The sequence below is a fragment of the Saccopteryx bilineata genome, chromosome 3 (genome assembly GCF_036850765.1).
Source record: "Saccopteryx bilineata isolate mSacBil1 chromosome 3, mSacBil1_pri_phased_curated, whole genome shotgun sequence".
Classification (NCBI taxonomy): Eukaryota; Metazoa; Chordata; class Mammalia; order Chiroptera; family Emballonuridae; genus Saccopteryx; species Saccopteryx bilineata.
This window is the reverse complement of record NC_089492.1, coordinates 204166529-204188351: the sequence shown is the minus strand read 5'-3', so window position 1 is coordinate 204188351 and position 21823 is coordinate 204166529.

Here is a 21823-nt window from a genome sequence, read left to right as displayed (position 1 = left end):
AAAAACTAATGATTGATGCTTCTCATTTCTCCGTTCCTGTCTGTCTGTCCCTGTCTATCCCTCTCTCTGACTCTCTCTCTGTCAATGTTAAAAAAAAAAAAAAGTAACAGCTACCTTCCTTCCTTGGGTACACATTATATAAAGAACTACACATTTCTAGAAAGTTAGACTTATTCCCTTATAAGGGTTCAATTAAACCTCTGAGTTATGGCAACTCATTTTACCAATGTGTTATAGTCCATCATGTATTTTAATTTACTAAGTAAATTGAGAGCAAGCTGTCTGTGACATCTGTCAAGCCCACAGACAGATGTCAAGCCCAATTGCCAGAATCAGTTTGGTGGATCTGCTCTGCTGGGAAGGTGTCCTTTTTCTTCCTGGCTCTGTCACATATGTCTTTCCCCAAGCTGCACACTCACTGAAGAGGATGATTTTCCTAGATAGAGGACAAAGATCTACAGTGAATCAAGTTCTTCTGCTGGAATCAAGTTCTTCTGCTGGAATAGTAGGTCATCCCACTCAGCTGTGTCTCTTGGTGGAGAATTCATCTTTGTCTCCAGCCCCCTAGCTGCATATCTTATGCACAGGAGACTCTGTAAAGTGTTCGTTGAATGGATAAAAAGGAAACAGACTCAGAGTTATCTCCTGTATTCAGATAGCTTCGATATACATAAAGCAACACATATAAATAAAAACACAGATGTACAAAATTCAAACGTGCACACATACAATTATTCTAATCCCCTTCTTTAGAGTCCTTACCCACCATATAACACTCAATTTATGAAGAGAAAAGAAAGAATAGTCCCAGGATAGCCTGTAGAGGGCACCATACACCAAATATAGATAATATTTAGCTACAGAAAGTGAGCTCCTGCAGGTCTGCATATTGTTTTAAATGGACACTGGGTAGAGGATACTCCTGTGGGCCTGTGCTCTGCGAGTACCCAAATTTCTATTTTGGTTCTATTATGAGCATAAATTTTCCTGTTTGCTTCATTTTACTAGACTACATTTTTAGAGATGTAAATGTTTGCCTCATTTTACTAGATTACATTTTTAGCGATGACTTTTAAAGCATGAAAAAATTGCATATTAAATTTGAAAAGCAAGATACAAAATTGTATATGGATACTGATAACAGCCATTTCAATAAATTTTTTTTAAAGTATATCTCAGCCTGACCAGGCAGTAGTGCAGTGGATAGAGCATTGACCTGAGACACTGAGATCCCAGGTTTGAAACCCCAAGGTCACTGGCTTGAGTGTCAGTTCATCCAACTTGTGTGTGGAGTTCCTGGCTTGGGCATGGGGTTGCTGGCTTGAGCATGGGTTAATAGACATGACCCCATAGTCACCAGCTTGAACCCGAAGGTCACTTGCTTGAGGCCAAAGTTTCTGGCTTGAGCAAGGGGTCACTGGCTAAGCTGGAATCCCCAGTCAAGGCATATAGAGAAAGCAATCAGAGAACAACTAATGTGCCACAACTATGAGTTGATGACTCTCATCTCTGCCCCTGACTGTCCCTCTCTCACATGCTCTCTCTTTAAAATAAAATAAAATAAATTAGTAAATAAAGCATATCTCAGAAAAGAAAAAGCTAAAGGAGGTCATCAACACCAAGGTAGTATTACAAGAAAGTAAAGGGACCTCTTTAAGAAGAAGGGGTGGAGGGTTAAAAATATGAATAATAAGCCTGACCAGGTGGTGGCGCAGTGGATAGAGCATCAGACTGGGATGCGGAAGACCCAGGTTCGTGACCCCGAGGTTGCCAGTTTGAGCACGGGCTCATCTGGCTTGAGCAAAAAGCTTGCCAGCTTGGACCCAAGGTCACTGGCTCAAGCAAGGGGTTATTTGGTCTGCTGAAGGCCCACGGTCAAGGCACATATGAGAAAGCAATCAATGAACAACTAAGGTGTCGCATTGTGCAACGAAAAACTAATGATTGATGCTTCTCATCTCTCCATTCCTGTCTGTCTGTCCCTGTCTATCCCTCACTCTGACTCTCTCTCTGTCTCTGTAAAAAAAAAAAAAAATTAAAAGTTCAATTATTAAAAAAAAAAGAATAATAAAATGGCAATAGCCTGACCAGGTGGTAGCACAATGGATAGAGCGTCGGATTGGGATGCCGAGGACCCAGGTTCGAGACCCGGAGGTTGCCAGCTTGAGCGCGAGTTCATCTGGTTTGAGCAAAAGCTCACAAGCTTGGACCCAAGGTCGCTGGCTCGAGCAAGGGGTTACTCAGTCTGCTAAAGGCCCACAGTCAAGGTACATATGAGAAAGCAATCAATGAACAACTAAGGTGTCGCAATGCACAACAAAAAACTAATGATTGATGCTTCTCATCTCTCCGTTCCTGTCTGTCTGTCCCTGTCTATCCCTCTCTCTGACTCTGTCTCTGTAAAAAAAAAAAAAATAAATAAACAAAGGCAATAATTGCATCAATAATTACTTTAAATGTAAATAGGTTAAATATTCCAATCAAAATACATAGCATGGTTTAATGGATAAGAAAACAAGAACCTTACATAAGCTGTCTACAAGAGATGCACTTCAGATCAAAAGACACACACAGACTGAAAGTAAAGAGATGAAAAAAGATATTTTATGCAAATCAAAACAAAAAATAAAAGTTGAGGTATCGCCTGACCAGGCGGTGGCGCAGTGGATAGAGCGTCAGACTGGGATGCGGAAAGACCCAGGTTCGAGACCCCGAGGTTGCCAGCTTGAGCGCGGGCTCATCTGGTTTGAGCAAGGCTCACCAGTTTGGACCCAAGGTCAATGGCTTGAGCAAGGGGTCACTTGGTCTGCTGAAGGCCCGCGGTCAAGGCACATATGAGAAAGCAATCAGACGAGACGAGATCGGGCGCGTTCAGGGTGGTATGGCCGTAGACACCTGAGAAAGCAATCAATGAACAACTAAGGTGTCTCAACAAAAAACTGATAATTGATGCTTCTCATCTCTCTCCATTCCTGTCTTTCTATCCCTCTCTCTGACTATCTCTGTCCCTGTAAAAAAAAAAAAGTTGGGGTATCAATACTTATATCAGACAAAACAGACTTTAAAACAAAGGCTACACCACTGGACAAAAAAGGGCTCAGTAATTCCACTTCTAGGTATTTATCCCAAGAAACCCAAAACACTAAATTGAAAAGCCATATATATCCATATGTTCACTGCAGTATTATTTACAATAGACAAGGTATGGGAACAACCAATGTGCCCATCAATAGAAGAATAGATAAAGAAGTAGTGCATATATATAATAGGATATTCCTTAGCCATAAAAGAAATGAAATCTTACCATTTGCAATAAGTGGATGGACCTAGAAGGAATTAAGCTAAGTGAAATAAATGAGACAGAGAAAAATACCATATGATTTCACGTATATGTGGAACCAAAAAAAACCAAAAACAACCAACATAGAAACAAACTCATAGATACAGATGAGTTGCCAGATGGTTGCCAGATGAGAGAGGGGTTAAAGGGAGAGGTTAAAAAAAAAAGGGGGGGGAGGGAAGAATTAAGATGTGCAAATTGCCATTTAGAAAATGAGTCACAGCCTGACTGGGCAGTGGCGCAGTGGGTAAAGCGTCAGACTAGGATGTGGAGGACTCCAGTTTAAGACCCCGAGGTCATCAGCTTGAGCATGGGCTCATCTGGTTTGAACAAAGATCACCAGCTTGGACCCAGGTCGCTGGCTCAAGCAAGGGGTTACTCAGTCTGCTGGTCTGCTGCAGCCCCATGGTGAAGGCACATATGAGAAAGCAATCAATGAACTAAGATGTTGCAACAAAAAACTAATGAGTGATGCTTCTCATCTCTCTCCGTTCCTGTCTGTCTGTCCCTATCTATCCCTCTCTCTGACTCTGTTAAAAAAAAAATAGACAAGAGTTCCCTAACCAGGTTGCTCAGTTAGTTAAAGAGTGTCCTTCCCAAACACCAAGGTTGCATGTTTAATCCCTGCCCCCCACCCCCTTGTCAGGGCACATACAAGAATCAACCAATGAATACATAAGTAAGTGGGACAACAAAATGATCTTTCTCTCTCTCTTCCCTTCCCCCTTCCTCTAAAATCAATAAATTAAAAAAAAAAAAGTCACAGTATAGCATAGAGCAGGGGTTAGGAAACTTTTCGGCTGAGAGAGCCATGAACGCCACATATTTTAAAATGTAATTCCATGATAGCCATACAATGACCCATGTACGTTCGTTACACATTATCCAACAAAAATTTGGTGTTGTCCTGGAAGACAGCTGTGATTGGCTCCAGCCACCTGCAACCATGAAGATGAGTGGTAGGAAATGAATGGATTGTAATACATGAGAATGTTTTATATTTTTAACGTTATTATTTTTTTTTATTAAAGATTTGTCTGCGAGCCAGATGCAGCCATCAAAAGAGCCACATCTGGCTCACGAGCCATAGGTTCCTGATCCCTGGCATAGAGAATACAGTCAATAATATTGTAATAACTATGTATGGTGTCAGATGGATAGTGGATGTATTAGAGTATTAACTTTTTAACTTTAATTATATATTAACTATATAAATGACTAATCATTATGTTATATACCTGAAATTAATATAATATTGTATGTCAATTCTAATTGAAAATATTTTTTAAAAAGACAAAGCATAAAAATAAAATGGAAAGAAACATTCCAAAACATGAACAATGATTCTATTTGTGATGACATCTTCTATACACATATGCATACATATTCTTCTATATTCTCAAAATTTGTTGAGTACTTTTACAATATACTTATTAAATATATTTAATTGATACAAATTAAATATATTTATTTGATATAAAACAAGATATAATATTTATTAACAATCAGTGTTTATAAAATGTTCTTTTTAACCAAATACTGAATTTCATTCTCTTTAAAGATATTGTTTTTGTTGAGGCAAGGGGAAGGGCCCTTTACTGGTCATTTAAGTCAAAGGTTCTCAAGCCTGGATCTATTCTAGAATCATCTAGGGCACTTTTTAAATTTAATTTATTGGGGTCACATTGGTTAGTAACATTATATGGTGTCAAGTAAACAATTTTACAATATATCATCTGTATATTACATTGTGTGCTTACCACCCAAAGTCCATACATTTGACCCTGTTCACCATCTTTATCCTAACCCTCCCCCCCCCCCTTCCCTTCAGGAAGTACCAATACTCAGGTCTCACTTTGGGAATTCTGATTTAATGATGAACCTAAAACTTTTGCCAGTATATAACTATTTTCAAGACACTTACAAAATATTCTATTAGAATAAGTTCTCTACTGTCTCAGTAACTTATGATCTTGAGAAGATTTGGAATCTAAGGAAAAAAACTTTAGAGAGAATAACCATGCATTAACTGATCAATTCGTGTGTAGGGGAATGAGGTAACAGCTACATTCTAAGTCAGGGCTGATCCAGATACGTGTTCATCTCACTGCTTTAAAAGCTGGCTTGGTTCCAACACTCCCTCTAACTACCCTGCAGCCCTTGGGAGGTAATTAGCTAACGCCAGTAAAAGCCTTTTAAACTAACACATGTTGTATAAATGCTAAACACAGGAAAACACAGAGGATTTTCACCCACTGACAATACTTTTCAGCCAGAGACAGTGGATGCATCTTTCAGATAATTTCTCTTTTGCAACTGAAATCTTCCTAATCTTTATTCTAAGGGAACAAAGAGTTCATTTTCTTAAATGTGTTTCCTACAAATCAAAAACCTAAGAAAAGTATTCCTTCTTCAGAAGTGAGGTTCCTGTCTCAACAGAACACCACATAGTATTGTGGTTTGCGCTAATGCGTTTTAGGCAGTTGGCTGGTTTGCCCGGGTCATCGAAGGCAGTTGCTATATAAAATGGATGGTCCAATACGGGTCCTGGAACTACCCTACACGTCCTCTGGTTTTACAGCAAATGATTTGTGCACATGGTAATAAATCAAGTAGTAGAAAAGAACATTCGGTAGAAGCATCAAACTTTCCCCTTCTCCTCACTCAGCTCTGCTCCCTCTGCAGAGGATAACTCTGGTTTCATCTGGGTGAAGTTATCTGGTATTGACTTCAACCTCACTCTGTACCTCTCATCCTGGGTCAATATCAATTGATTCCACTGGATGAAAATTAGCACATCATTTCATACTACCCTTCTCTTCCCAGTTGAACAGCTATAATGATGGTCTATTTCCTCTATTGGGATTAAACTTTTATATTTTTTACTGAAGAATCAAATTTCTATCTTTTTAATGCAGTATAAAATGAAGGTATTGGCCTTCTTTCCTGTTCCTCCACTTTTCCTCTCCTTTTTATTTTTGTCAGCAACATTTTACCACCAGCAAAATTGTTATTATTTACATTCTATACTGCAACTACAAATAAATGCTTTCTTACTTAGCTATAGGCTATCTTTAGAAGTTAGAAGCCTGTATACTCCCTTCCAAACATCAGGGTGTGCAAAGATGAGGGTTGGGAGTAGAAACTTTACATTGGAGAAACCTGGCAAATACTACTTCAGTTCGGTTATCAAGATCAACATGTAAGTCATGGTGACAGTATGAAGCCTTGACTTGATGTAACAAAAATGGCATTTTACCTTTATGGTCTTCCCTAGAAAACCCACAACCACAGTCTAATCATTAGAAAAACATTAGACAAATCCCAAACAAGGGACATTCTACAGAATACCTTACTGGTACTCCTCAAAATTGTCAAGGTCATCAAAAACAAGGAAAGTCTGAGAAACTGTTGCAGTCAAGAAGAGCTTAAGTAGAATGATTAAATGTAATGTGGCATTCTGGATAAGATCTTGGATTAGAAAACATTAGGTAAAAACTAAAATCTGCAGAAAGTACGGAATTAAGTTAATTATAATGTATCAATACCCATTGATTAATCATAACAAATGAAAAATACTCATGCAAAATGTTAATAATAGGGGAACTCTGGCTTGGGCTGGTAGCTGTTGGGCAGATAAAATATATTATACTCACTTTGTTAAAGATGACACTACCGCCTGACCTGTGGTGGCGCAGTGGATAAAGCATCGACCTGGAACTGCTGAGGTCGCCGGTTCGAAACCCTGGGCTTGCCTGGTCAAGGCACATATGGGAGTTGATGCTTCCAGCTTCTCCCCCCTTCTCTCTGTCTCTCTCTCCTCTCTCTCCTCCCTCTCCCTCTCTCTCTCCTCTCGAAAAAAAAAATGAATAAAAAAAAAAAAGATGACACTGCCCACATGGAAGCCCGTCGCCCAGGTGATTGCTTGGGGTGGGCTTGATTATATTAATGTGTGTTGGGGGCGGGCTGTCGGCAGGCAGGATCCTTGTAGCCTGCGGCTTCATTTTAGGACTAAGCCTTTCCCACCCTTTTTGATGTGGGATGGTACAATCCCATCATGCCTCAAATAAGTGACTTTGTATTAGAGACTTCCCTATTTTGTGTATTGGATACTGGCCTTACATTGGTGTATTCTGTGGCAGGATTCAATACAGATCGGCAAGGAGCCAACACCACCTTTGAGCGGTGGAGTAGAGGACTGGCTGCTGTTATGGTTCCCCATGGCTGTCCTTTTGGGGACTGTAGGCTGGCTGACTTACAGCCATGTGTGAGGAAACTGAGAGCTCTGTGGAAGAGGCTGCTAGGGACTTGCAAACCGAGCAGTGGAAGGAGCTGGAGCAAATGCGATAAAAAAAGATGCCGAGCCTGACCTGTGGTGGCACAGTGGGATAAAGCATCGACACCTGGAACACTGAGGTTGCTGGTTCGAAACCTTGAGCTTGCCTGGTCAAGGCACATATGGGAGTTGATGCTTCCTGCTCCTCCCCTTCTCTCTGTCTCTCTCTTTCTCTCTCACTCCTCTCTCTCTAAAAATCAATAAATAAAATATTTAAAAAAAAAAAAAAAAAAAAAGATGCCGACCCTGGAGCTGGAGCAAGCACCGGAGAAGGAGGCCAACCAGGTTCGTGAGATTCGCTTGGAAATACAGCAACTGCTGGAGGAGGAATCAGAGGTTTGTGAGTTGCAGATTGCCCTGGACGTTGTGGAGAGCTAACAGCGGCGGGAGGCCGAGGCTGAGGCCAGAGCTGGGGCTGCAAGGTCTGTGAAGCAGAAGGCGGCAGCAGCCCGGGACTTGAGTCCGGCAGCAGGAGCTGGTGTTTTCAGTTCCTCTTTGGAGGATGAGGAGAATCAGGCTGGAGTTGCAATCTGCAGTCTCCAGAAGATGAGAGCCCAGCTGGAAGGAGTTCCTACTATGCTCCTGGTAGGTCTGCGATTTTGGGATATAGGGGTGGATGGTATCATGCTCTCCGGAGCAGAGGTAGAAATGCTAACTGCCATTGCCACGTGCTCCTCTTTGGGACAGTGTAAGACCTGCCAGGACGGCAGGGAGGAGGGAGGAGGCTGAGGCCCCATGTGCGTGGACTGATTCCTGGACTATGGGCACTGGCTCCTTTGTTGGATGGACTTACGGATTTTGGACAATGTGAAATACCCTGATGGGGGTGGGGGGAAGCTTTGCTGGAAGCACTCCCCTGTCCCGGGAAGCTTTTCCCTTGGCTAGAAAGAAGGCCAAGGACATTTTGCGCTTTTGGCAAAGTGCTCAGAGACTGGTGAAATGTACCTTTGTAATTGTTTAAATTGTATGATTTGCCATATTGTTGTAATTTGTGTAATGTGCCTAATTTCCTTGCACAGGGATGCCGGTGGTGTAGATTATGGGTAGTAAAGTGAGCATAGGGGTGGATTGTTGGGCAGATAAAATATATTATGCTCACTTTGTTAAAAATGATGCTGCCCAAATGGAAGCCCGTCGCCCAGGTGATTGCTTGGGATGGGCTTGATTATATTAATGTGTGTTGGAGGCAGGCTGTGGGCAGGCAGGATCCCTGTAACCTGGGGCATGGTTTTAGAACTAAACCTTTCCCACCCTCTTTGATGTGGGGTGGTGCGATCCCATCATACCTCAAATAAGTGACTTTGTATTAGAGACTTCCCTATTTTGTATATTGGATTAAAGGTTTTGGTTTCTGAGCTATAAAGTGGGGCAGACCAGGAGTTTTGCGCTCTTTGTTCCTGAGATTAGTATTAGAGAGGAGAGCAGAGAAAAGCCACATGGAGGAGGCCAGGAGAAACAGCCAAGATGGCGGAGTGCTGAAGGGAAAGCCAGTTTGTGCAGAGTTTGTGCAGGGAGAAGGAAGGAGATGGGGAACAGAGGTGAATAAGACTGGTGAGCTAGAAATCTTTGATTCTAGGAAAACTCAGGTAAGTCAGTAGCTTTGTGAGCGCTGAATGAGTGGGTTTTGGAGCCCAGTGTATGTTGTACTTGCCCGCTGGGTGCAAGCTAGAATTAAAGCTAATAGCCCACCAGTTTTTGGCTCCATTGTTTCATTACCATCTGTCCAAATCCAATTGGAACCTGCATGGGCCAGGCGGCTGTGATGGTGGCCGTGGATACCGGCCACACAGTAGCTCAATCAGTTAGTGTCATCCTGGTATGCCAAGGTTGTGGATTCAATTCTCAGTCAGGGCACAAACTATTGTATACCCACAAGCATTGTGAAATTAAACATATTAGAAACATGCGCTTTCTCTTTTCTTTCTTTTCCATTTAAACAGACTGAGCCACAGCAACGCTTGGCCGGGTACAGCTAGTAAATGCATAAATAAGTGGAACAACAAACTGATGTTTGTCTCTCTCTGGCCTCCCTAAAATCAACAAATAAAAATGTTACTTTTTTTTTTTTTTTTGTACTTTTCCGAAGCTGGAAACGGGGAGACAGTCAAACAGACTCCTGCATGCGCCCAACCGGGATCCACCCAGCATGCCCACCAGGGGGCAATGCTCTACCCATCTGGGGCATCGCTCTGCTGCAACCAGAGCCATTCTAGTGCCTGAGGTAGAGGCCACAGAGCCATCCTCAGTGCCCTGGCCAACTTTCCTCCAATGGAGCCTTGGCTGTGGGAGGGGAAGAGAGAGACAGAGAGGAAGGAGAGGGGGAGGGGTGGAGAAGCAAATGGGTGCTTCTCCTGTGTGCCCTGGCCGGGAATCGAACCCGGGACTCCCGCATGCCAGGCCGACACTCTACCACTGAGCCAACCGGCCAGGGCCTTTACTTTTATTTTTTTAAAAAATAATAATAGGGCAACTCTGTAAACCTGAAAACTATTCTAAAAATTAAGTTTATTAAAATAGAAAATATGGAAACAAGCCAATATATCACTTGTACTTTATAATAATACATATAAACATTGTCCAATGTTAATATGTCAGGATGACATTTTCCACTACACCCAATGTTATATATAACCTCTGGGTCTCTCCAATGAGGCTGTTTCTAGCATCAGGTCAAATGGATTGCATTTTCTTATACTCTATTAACTGCTGATATTCATCCCTTGTTACAGTTTGTTTCCTGTGTGGTCTGTGACCTTATTGTTCAGAATTGGGTTTTTCTTAACTTCCTAATCGTCATTTTATTTTGTGTATTTTAACCTGGGGCATTTTCTGCCCAATTCAATTATTAATCCTCCCCTTTCACTTTTTATCTTTTAGAAATTAGTTGAAATTCCCAGTCCATAGGTTTCTACTCCTTCCCTTCTCATCACGCACTTTTTTTGTACTTGTTTACTTTTATTTCAAGTGGAGTCACGGGGGGAGGTAAGGCTCTCTCTCTTGTCTTGAAAGAGAAGCTTACTTCACTTTCATACAGTTTCATCACCAATCCTCGCTGAGAGTTGGCTAGCTGAAATCTGGCTCAAAAGAAGGAAAGGTCTATGGAGCCACCCTCTGGCCGATATACAGTCCTTAAGGAGAAATAAGCAATACTGTTTATCAATCAGTGGCCTTACTGCTACCAGGTATTTCTCGAAGCACATTATTCTGATCAACCCAATCCTCTTATACTTGTTTTTTAAAAAACACACAATGAAATAAGGAAATGAATTGTTTTATTTTATTTATTTATTTATTTATTTATTTTATTTAGTGACAGACTCCTGCATGCACCCTGACCAGTATTCACCTGTCAAGCCCGCTAGGGAGCGATGCTCTGCCCATCTAGGGCCCTCGCTCTGTTGCAGCTGGAGCCATTTTTTAGCATCTGAGGCAGAGGCCATGGAGCCATTGTCAGCTCCCAGGGCCAACTTGCTCCAATCAAGGCATGGCTGCAGGACAGGGGTCTCAAACTCGCGGCCTGCGGGCCGCATGCGGCCCACCGAACAATTTTGTGCGGCCCACAGACTAATCCACGAAGTTCAAAATATTTTGGATAAAATTCAGTAAGCCTAAGGGCCTACTTGTATTTTTCATTTCTCTAGCATCCTAGCTAGATATTAGCTTAGTTAACAGCAGTTGTGATGCGAACTACAGTTTCTGGTTGTTTTGTGACACTGAATAAACTGCATGTATGATTGTGCTTGTTGTACTGATTTTTTTTTGTTTTCAACTGCAGTGAGAAAAGTGTTGCGTAACAGTTGCCTTTTGTAGACCTAGTGCGGCCCGCCAAACGGCTGTGATCTTGCTCTGCGGCCCACATGCTGAGTTGAGTTTGAGACCCCTGCTGCAGGAGGAGAGAAGAAGATAGAGAGAGAGGGAGAGAGAGAGAGAGAAATGAGAAGTGGGGTGGAGAAGCAGATGGGCGCTTCTCCTCTGTGCCCTGACCAGGAATCGAACACGGGACATCCATACGTGGGGCCAACACTCTATCACTCTATCCAGGCGGCCAGAGCAGTGAGTTGTTTTAAAATAGAGATTCCTGGATCTTTTTTAGCTGACCCTTTCCAACAGCACCTGCTGCTTTGCAGTGTCTCTGATGCGGCAAGCAGCGCTAAAGAATCCCAGACAGCGTTCTTAGTTGTCAAGATTCCAAAGTCAGGCCCTGGCCGGTTGGCTCAGCGGTAGAGCATTGGCCTGGCATGCAGAGGACCCGGGTTCGATTCCCGGCCAGGGCACATAGGAGAGGTGCCCATTTGCTTCTCCACCACCCCCCCTTCCTCTCTGTCTCTCTCTTCCCCTCCCGCAGCCAAGGCTCCATTGGAGCAAAGATGGCCCGGGAGCTGGGGATGGCTCTTTGGCCTCTGCCCCAGGCACTAGAGTGGCTCTGGTCGTGGCAGAGCGATGCCCCGGAGGGGCAGAGCGTCACCCCCTGGTGGGCGTGCCGGGTGGATCCCGGTCGGGCGCATGCAGGAGTCTGTCTGACTGTCTCTCCCCGTTTCCAGCTTCAGAAAAATACAAAAGAAAAAAGAAAAAAGATTCCAAAGTCATTCCCACATCATCTAGCTCTAATCCAAATCCCCAACTTTTCACATGAGAACAAGAAAACCTAATGAAGAGAAGATATTTATCCAACACCACTCAGCTAATAGTGGAAGCAGTAGTAAGACAAGAAAGTGAGTACAATGAACCCAAAGCGCTCTCTGACACACATGTCACCCTATGTCTTGAATATCACTTTTTCTCTTGCTCCTGTACAATCTCCTCCCTTCTAACGACAAGCTTTTAGGAACTCTAAAAGGAGGTGTAGAGAGAAGGGCAGATGGAGTAAGAGAAAAGGGTTGTAGCTGGGAAGGGGTGTGCCCTTGCTTTTCCCAGGGACCTACTTGCCCTGGCTGGGCTCAGTGAACAAGACTCACGAACTCTAGGGACTCACCCTTCCCGTTCAGTCCTTCCCTTCCCCCAACCCTGCCTGTGAGAGGAAGAACACAGATGGTGTGGTCTGTCTGCCTCTAGTTGTTTTTGAAAAATACATGCCCAGGACCCAGTAATTAATGATCTTATTTACATAGTATACCATTGTCCCCAAAGTTTTCTTATCACCTAAATATTCCTGCTGATACAAATTACTGAAGAAAGGCCATATTGTTAGTATGTTTAGTTCAGTAATTAATATGAGGCAAAAGGAATTTTTTCCATGTTCTTTTTCTTTGTTGTTTTTTACTTCGGGAAACTAGAAAGGAGAAAGAAAAAATAATGTTCACTGTACATTTGACCGTTTCTTTAATTTTCAAAGCACAAAGGATTGAGGAAGAAATCCTAATCCATGTTCTAAAATTGGCTTCTATAACCCTACTCAGACATTATCCCTTAGGGCAACTATTAAGAGTATCTCTGGAGGACACAACTGACCAAAGAACAAAGCTGCATTGGACCACCAAATACTGTAGCACTAATATGCTATAACCATCCCTGGGAATCCCTCATTGAAAATGCAGCACCCCTTCTGAGCAGCTGCTCTGATGCACTGAGATCTCCCCTCCTCTATTTCTCATTAATTTATCTCAGATTGACTCAGCAAAATGTCTTATTTTTTTCTTAAGGACAGCCCTCATCTCCCTTAGCAACTTCTTTCTATTCTTCCACATTTTGTCTTTTGAGCGCCTTGTAAGAGACTTAGGAGATTCAATACTAAAAAGTTCTAATCTTTAACTTAAGAAAATTGGCAAATGTGAGTCTAAACATGAAGTTCCTACACTGAAAAAAATTTTTGGATGCTGAAATTAATATTCAAAAATCTCAAAACACAACCTCAAAACCAACAAATGCCTAAATAAGAATGACAACTCTTGCCTGACCGCGTGGTGTTTCAATGGATAGAGCATCGGACTGGGATGCGAAAGACCCGGGTTTGAGACCCCGAGGTCGCCGGCTTGAGTGAGGGTTCATCTGGTTTGAGCAAAAGCTCACGAGCTTGAGCCCAAGGTCACTGGCTCGAGCAAGGAGTTACTCGGTCTGCTGAAGGCCCGCAGACAAGGTACATATGAGAGGGCAATCAATGAACAATTAAGGTGTTGCAATGCGCAACGAAAAACTAATGATTGATGCTTCTCATCTCTCCATTCCTGTCTGTCTGTCTCTGTCTATCCCTCTCTCTGAATCTCTCTCAAAAAAAAAAAAAAAAAAAAAAAAAAAAAAGAATGACAACTCTTAACAATTTTTTGTAGGTTACTCATTTAGGGAAAAAATATTCTGACATACATAGTGAGGAGAGATCTGATTTATTTCTTTATTTTTTTACATTTCTTAATTGAGTCACTTTTTAAAAAAGGTTTAAGAGGGCATTTAAATTTCAGAGCCACAACATGTGGACACAAAAGTATAAAAAATTCTGTTACCCAAGGCAGTAAGAAAATAAGGTGTTTCTACTAATTCAATACTCTAACACACAGTTGACAATTTCTAAGGAATTTAAATATTGTATGAACTCAATGCAAAAACTAAAATAAGCACTATTTAATTTTTCTCTCTTTTTTCTTTTGATGTTTAAAAGAATAATCCGTGAACTTAATTAAAATTAAAAACATTTGTTTTTGGAAAACACCATTAAAAAAATAAAAAGGCAAAGCACAAACTGAGAGAAATATTTGCAATGCACACATGACAAAAGTTTTGTATCTAGAATATATAGAGAGCTTTTATGATGCAGAAATAAAAAGACAACCTGATATTTTTAAATGGGCAACATAATTTAACAGATGCATCATAAAATAAAATATACAAATGGCCGAATGATCATGAAAAGTGTTCAAAACCATCAGTCATCAGGGAAACACATATTAAAGCCATCATGATATACTATTGTGCATCCAATAGAATGTTTAAAATTAGATTAACAAGTCAAGTACTGGCAAACGTATAGAGTCATAACTAAAACTCTATTGCACTGGCCCTGGCCGGTTGGCTCAGCGGTAGAGCGTCGGCCTAGCGTGCGGAGGACCCGGGTTCGATTCCCGGCCAGGGCACACAGGAGAAGCGCCCATTTGCTTCTCCACCCCTCCGCCGCACTTTCCTCTCTGTCTCTCTCTTCCCCTCCCGCAGCCAAGGCTCCACTGGAGCAAAGATGGCCCGGGTGCTGGGGATGGCTCTGTGGCCTCTGCCTCAGGCGCTAGAGTGGCTCTGGTCGCAACATGGCGACGCCCAGGATGGGCAGAGCATCGCCCCCTGGTGGGCAGAGCGTTGCCCCTGGTGGGCGTGCCGGGTGGATCCCGGTCGGGCGCATGCGGGAGTCTGTCTGACTGTCTCTCCCTGTTTCCAGCTTCAGAAAAATGAAAATAATAATAATAATAATAATAAAATAAAACTCTATTGCACTGCTTGTTGGAATATAAAATGATACAATCACTTTGGAAAATAGTTTGGCAGTTTCTCATAAAGTTCATACCTAACAGAAATAAAAACAGGTATCTACACAAAGAGGTCTCAAGAAACTTCATAGCAACTTCTTTCTTTCAAAATTGGAAACAATCCATATGTTCATCCACAAGTGCATGGAAAACAAATTGTGTTACCTTTATACGATAAAACACTACTCAGCAATAAAGAGAATTGAACTATTAATTTACACAACCACATGGATGAATCTCAAAAGCATTACGCTAAGTGAAAGAAGCCAGATTCAAATATATATACTATATAACTCCACTTAAATGAAACTTTAGAAAATGTAAACTCTTCTATACTAACAGATTAGTTTCCTGGGGCCCAGGTGCGGATAATTATAAAGGGAAATGAGAAAAATTTCTTAAATGATGGGAAGATTCTGGGGTCCGGTTTAGTAACTCATTTAGTTGGAGCATCATCCCAATAGGCCAACATTGCAGGTTCGATCCTCAGTCAGGGCACATACAAGAATCAACCAATGAATGTATAAATAAGTGGAACAACAAATCAATGTTTCTCTCTCTCTCTCTCTCTCTCTCCCTGTCTCTAAAATCAATCAATCAATTAAAATTTAAAAGGTTCTATAGTTTTACTGTGATATCAGTTACATGCCTGGATTCTTTTGTCAAAACTGAAATTGTATACTTTCAATGAGCTCAGTTTATTTTATATAAACTTGATTTTTATAAACTTAATTGTATAGTAAAGCAAGAACACAGTGTACCTTTTAAAAAGTCAAATAACTTCTAAAATATCATTGCAGAATTAATTATAATAGCAAAGAATAGGGCACACAGGGGAAGCAGTTTAAATAGTCATTAATAGAATTTAGTAAAATTAATTATGATGAATCTATATACTATATAATACTGTGCAGCCATTAAAAATGTTGAGGTACTTCTACATGTTTTACATGGATGTTTATGACACGTAAAGTGAGAAGGTATAAAAAGTATCATCTCATTTGCATAAATATACACATGTGTATATTAATATGAATGAAAATTTCTGAGGGATCTACACTAGTCTATTGAGTGTTTAACTGGGGAATTAACTATGAGATGAGACATTTACAAAAGAATTTTTCACTTCTCCAGTTTTTTAATGTTGAATCTTTACAATGATCTAGTTTTATATGCATAATCAGCAGAAACTGTAGTGATCCTTCCATAGGGGAAAGTAAAAAGCATTTGGGAATGGCCTGGAAATTTCTAGGCATCATTATGAACACCAACCCTTTTGTCCTCTTATGTAAAGAAATACTGATTAACGGGAACTTCTAGCTAAACTGGAAACTGTACCTGTAAGTATAGATGTACTATGTGTTAGGAAAGAGAATATTCTGCTCAATTCTTCTACCGACTAGCTGAAGAAGGTATGTCATTGAATTCATGGAAGGAAAAATATGATGACCCAACTTGGCAAGGTAGAAAGTTTCCATGCAATCACTTTCCCCATCTGTCCAAAAAAAAAAACACAAAACCCTGGCCAATTGGCTCAGTGTGTGGAAGTCCCAGGTTTAGTTCCCAGTCAGGGCACACAGGAGAATCGCCCATCTGCTTCTCCACCCTCCCCCTCTCCTTCCTCTCTCTCTCTCTCTTCCCCTCCTGCAGCCAAGGCTCCATTGCAGCAAAGTTGGCACGTGTGTTGAGGATGGCTCCATGGCCTCTGCCTCAGGTGCTAGAATGGCTCCGGTGCAAAGGAGCAAGGCCCCAGATGGGCAGAGCATCACCCCCTGGTGGGCATGCTGGGTGGATCCTGGTCAGTCGGGTGCATGCAGGAGTCTGTCTCTGCCTCCCCGCTTCTAACTTCAGAAAAATACAAAAATCCCCTGCCCAAAAAGAGGGAGAGAGAGAGTCAATATCTTTTTATCTTGGCAGCAAACTCTGGGAGCATCTTCCCTTGCAACCCTTTGTGATAATGTGCTCTGAGGGTAGAACTAATAAAGATCAAAGTCCTGCAGCATCCTTGGAATCTTCAGGCAAAGAATACTTTGACAACCCAAAATGTTCAGACAAAACACCCAAGATTCTGCTTACATAAGGGACAGCGGCAGGGCAATCCCAAGAAACACGGCTCAGTGTCTCATTGTTCTCGGAAGAGACTCAAAAACCCGTGGCCTTCATGTGTCTTCTCAACTCTGCAATTAAATATTTATTCTCTTACTGCTTCCCGTAGTTCCCCAAGTCTAGACTCCATAATTATCATGACAATTTCTCCAATGTCCTAATTAAAGAGAACAGAAAACCCTGGAGGAGGAAAGCTAGGACTCCAGGACCTGGGTTGGGCAGTCCTATCTGCCAAGGCCAGAGAGGGAATTAGCCAAATATAGAGGCTAATGAGTCATCTTGTTCCTCACTCCCCTATCTTCCCTTGCTTGCCCTTCCTGTGTTCTTCTCAAACAAACTTACCAAAACCTTGCTTCTACTTTTCCTGCTCTCCTGTTTAATCTTCCTACCCCACGTGGCTCTGCGCTGCCCAGCACAGCCAGCAGAATTCAGTAGATAGTCTCTATTGGACCAAGACGTTTGAGTTTGCAGTGTTTTTGGAAAACTTTGTTTTTCTACATAAATTATATTTTTTCCATGTGCTTCAATATATTTTTATGTGATCAACTAAATGTGAGCAACCTGAGCCTAATTAAATAGGGCCCAGGATTTGGATCTGAGACAGAAGGCCGAGTAAAGATATACAGGTATCTCTCTCTGCAGCACCCCTCTCTCTCTTTCCTCCATGCATTAAGTAGGGACCTAGGGAGCAGATACTTGGACCCATGCCCCACCCTCATTCAGATACCTCAGCAGTGAGTCAGGGAATTCCAAGGGGGCCCAGAGGCAATTCGACGGAGGTTGGGGCCACTATTCATACAGAGAGCTTGATATTGACAGACAGCTACAGGATGTTTAGCTAGGAGCTGAAATTCCCCAGTTTAGTTCTGTGGGCTGAACCACCCAGTCCTTCTGGGGAACTCACACCCAATATCTTATTACTTTTGCCTACTCACTGTCACCTCTCTCTTTTCAACTCTGATTTCTTCATTTCCTGTCTACTTTTCTCTGTCTTTAAAGAGATTTGGAGGACTTAGTGGTGAAAAGGGGACCATCAATAGGAAGGTGGAGAGGCTCTGAACAGATAGAAGGTTTCTCTGTTCTTTGTCACTCATTTTATACACAAATACACACACACACACACACACACACACACACACACACACACACACACACACTAACCAAGGTTCTGTAAGATCCTGAGGACCAGGACTCCCGGCTAGTTACCCCTGGACATCTCTTAACTCAGGGCAGCAATAGATTCCTGCCCCACCTCCCACCCCGGAACTCCTCATGGTTGCTTGTTCCTTGTTGCTGTTTTTTTGTTTGTTTGTTTTGTTTTGTTTTTTTTACAGAGACAGAGAGAGAGTCAGAGAGAGGGATAGATAGGGACAGACAGACAGGAACAGAGAGATGAGAAGCATCAATCATCAGTTTTTCGTTGTGACACCTTAGTTGTTCATTGATTGCTTTCTCATATGTGCCTTGACCATGGGCCTTCAGCAGACTGAGTAACCCCTTGTTTGAGCCAGCGACCTTGGGTCCAAGCTGGTGAGCTTTGCTCAAGCCAGATGAGCCTGCATTTAAGCTGGCGAACTTGGGGTCTCAAACCTGAGTCCTCCGCATTTCAGTCCAACACTCTATCCACTGCACCACCACCTGGTCAGGCTTACTGTTCTTTTCCTATGTAGATGAATGGCTAGCCTTTTTTGAAAAGTCAAAGGGGTCAAAATGGCTTGTGGTTACCCCTTTCTGGTAATTATAGCATTAGTATAATATCTAACAGTTTACAAAGTCTTTTCATCTATTTATTATCTCAGTGGTTCTAAAAGTGTGTGCCAGGATGCACTGGTGCGCCCTAGAAGATTTCCAGGTGCGCCCTATGTATTCCAGAGAAATATGTGCCTGTTGGAGACCAAAAAATCAACAAGGTTTTTGGAGTTTAGATTTTTGGGAACAGAGCTGTGGGCAGTTGGCTGTAAGATGACAGTCTGCCCAACCCCCCACCTCACTTGCCTGATTAGGTTGCAAAAGGCTGTTAAGCTGTAGTGCTGGATTGTTTACACTACCCCCCATGTTCCCCAGAAAGACTGGAGGCAAGTTTCTTCTATCCTTTGTTTGGTGTAAAGTTAAGATGATATGTATGGTCGGGGTTTTCTGTACTCAACACAATTAAGAGTAAAAAGAGAGGACTTCTTCAATGTATTGATGAGGAAATGAGACTTTGCCTTTCAAATACATGCCCAAACATTGAAGAAATCGCTAGGACACATCAGGCTCATGTTTCTCATAAACACAAGAATGAAAAAACTTAACACATTCAAGCCGGGACCTGCCGAATTTACTAAATCTTACTAAGAATGTGTGTGTGTGTGTATATATATATATATATATATATATATATATATATATATATAACTTTTGTCTTTTTTTATTTTTTAATTCCTCTTTTTTATGAATTCTAAAAAGCATAACTCAAAAAATGTAACATAAAAATGTTTTTTAATGTCAGAATAAATTTAATTTTGTCATATTTATTTCATTTAATTACCATAAAAGCATGCTTGGACTTTATATATTTTTTCTTTAGTATTTGACTTAATTATTATAACATATTTCTCAGAAATTTGTATATAGTACGTCTCTACAATTATTTGTAGGATTTTAAATGTGCCCTGACTTCAAAAAGTTTGAGAACCACTGTGTTATCTTATTTAAGTCTCACCATAATCCTGGAAATAGTTTTCATTATTATCCTCTCTTTATAAATAAGGAAATCTGAGTGTTGACTGGTTAAGCAAAGAATGCATGTGATGGCATTGGGACTGTGTATAAATGCCAGGCCCGGAGACTATGTTTTCTAACACTTGTTCCTTGTATAAACTGCCTTGTGCACGGTCGCCTGGATGAGGAAAGTTGCATTAAGCTGGTGTCTGTGCATCAGTGACCACTACTGAATGAACTAGAGGTGGGCAGCAGGCCTGAGGCAGCTTGCTAATGGCTCATGAAATGCCTTAGGCAAAATACTTTACCTAAAGGAGCAACGTCAATGAACAAAGTCATTTGGACCAACTTTCTCTGGCATGTGATTTGAGGAATTGGCCTGTTAACAGAGAGGAAAATAGAGCAGACACATCACAGAAGAAAAGCACAGACATCAGAGAGATCACAAGAGGGAAATGGTATGGACCAGGAGAGAGACAAAGGGAACTGTTATTCCCCTGAGCTGCCTCAACCCCTGACAGCTTTCTGGTTCCAGTTTTACATCTGTGGTAAATCCTTTCTGTACCTTCATTGTACCTTCACTCCTTGAAATTAAGGAAGCCTTTCCACTTTCTACTCTGCAATTACCTTTGCTGACTTATCTCCAAGCAATACCTCCTGTCAGGTACCCAAAGGGAGGAGAGATGGGGCAAGCAGCTCTTTCAAATCCTGCTATGGGAGGTAGCTGGTCTTATTTCGATTTTCTGCTTCCCTCTAGCCACAAGTTAAAGATTTGGCCAAGCCAAAAAACTCAGCTCATTGCAGTCTCCCCAATTCAACCGCGAAGCAGGCAACACTCAGAACACACCACTGAATCCAGGGGGGCCTCTTGGCTCTTTAAAGACCTACTTTACAAAGACCACAATTTTTGACTTAAAGAATGTAATCCATGATAAGGTAAACATGCAGTTTGATTTACAGATTCTGAGATTGTATTACAAGGCGAAAGATTCTTACAAACAAAAGGGCAGATATTTTCAATAAGAAAACACTTTTGAAATTATACTGCAGAGCAATGAAATTGCCTTCAAAAATCTGTTTTGTAAATACTTTGTGTGTGTGAGAGAGAGAAAGAGAGAGAGAGAGAGATGAAAAACATCAATTTGTAGTTGTGGCACTTAAGTTGTTCATTGATTGCTTCTCATATGTGCCTTGACTGGGGGGCTCCAGCCAAAGCCAGTGATCCCTTGCTCAAGCTAGTGATCTAGGGCTCAGGCCAGCAACCACAGGGTCATATCAATGATCCCAGGCTCAAACCGGTGGCCCCACATTCAAGCTGGTGAACCTGCACTCAAGCCTGTGACCATAGGGTTTTGAACCTGGGAACTCAGCATCTCAGGTCAATACTCTATTCACTGCACCACCTCCTGGTCAGGCTGTTTTGTAAATACCTTGCTGTGACAAACAGATGTAATATTTGAAGGAACAGAGGCATGTAGAGGAATTTTCTATCTCAAGGACAGACTTTCCTCAGGAGAAGACATTTCCCACTGATAGTGACCTTACAGAAGGGAGTATTATCATGCATACTACTTGAAACTAGCTTTTGTACTGTTGCCTTTGTTTGTTTCTTCACCTTTTCCTTTTCTATTTTTCCTTCAGCTATGATTTTTTAAGTTAATCTGCCCCATTTATATTGTGTTCAGAAAATGGGGAGAGCTACTCCCCAAATACTTCTTACCTGTTTTAACATGAAGCACTAGAATATAAGAACACCAGGTGACTGCATCAGCTCATTTCAATGGGTCACTGACTCTGCAACCCTGAGTACAGTAGTGGAAAATCAAATATGACTCAGCTTCCATTTCTGGTCACACCTAGAGCTTTCCAACCAGGTATATTCTGATAAGGATCTGC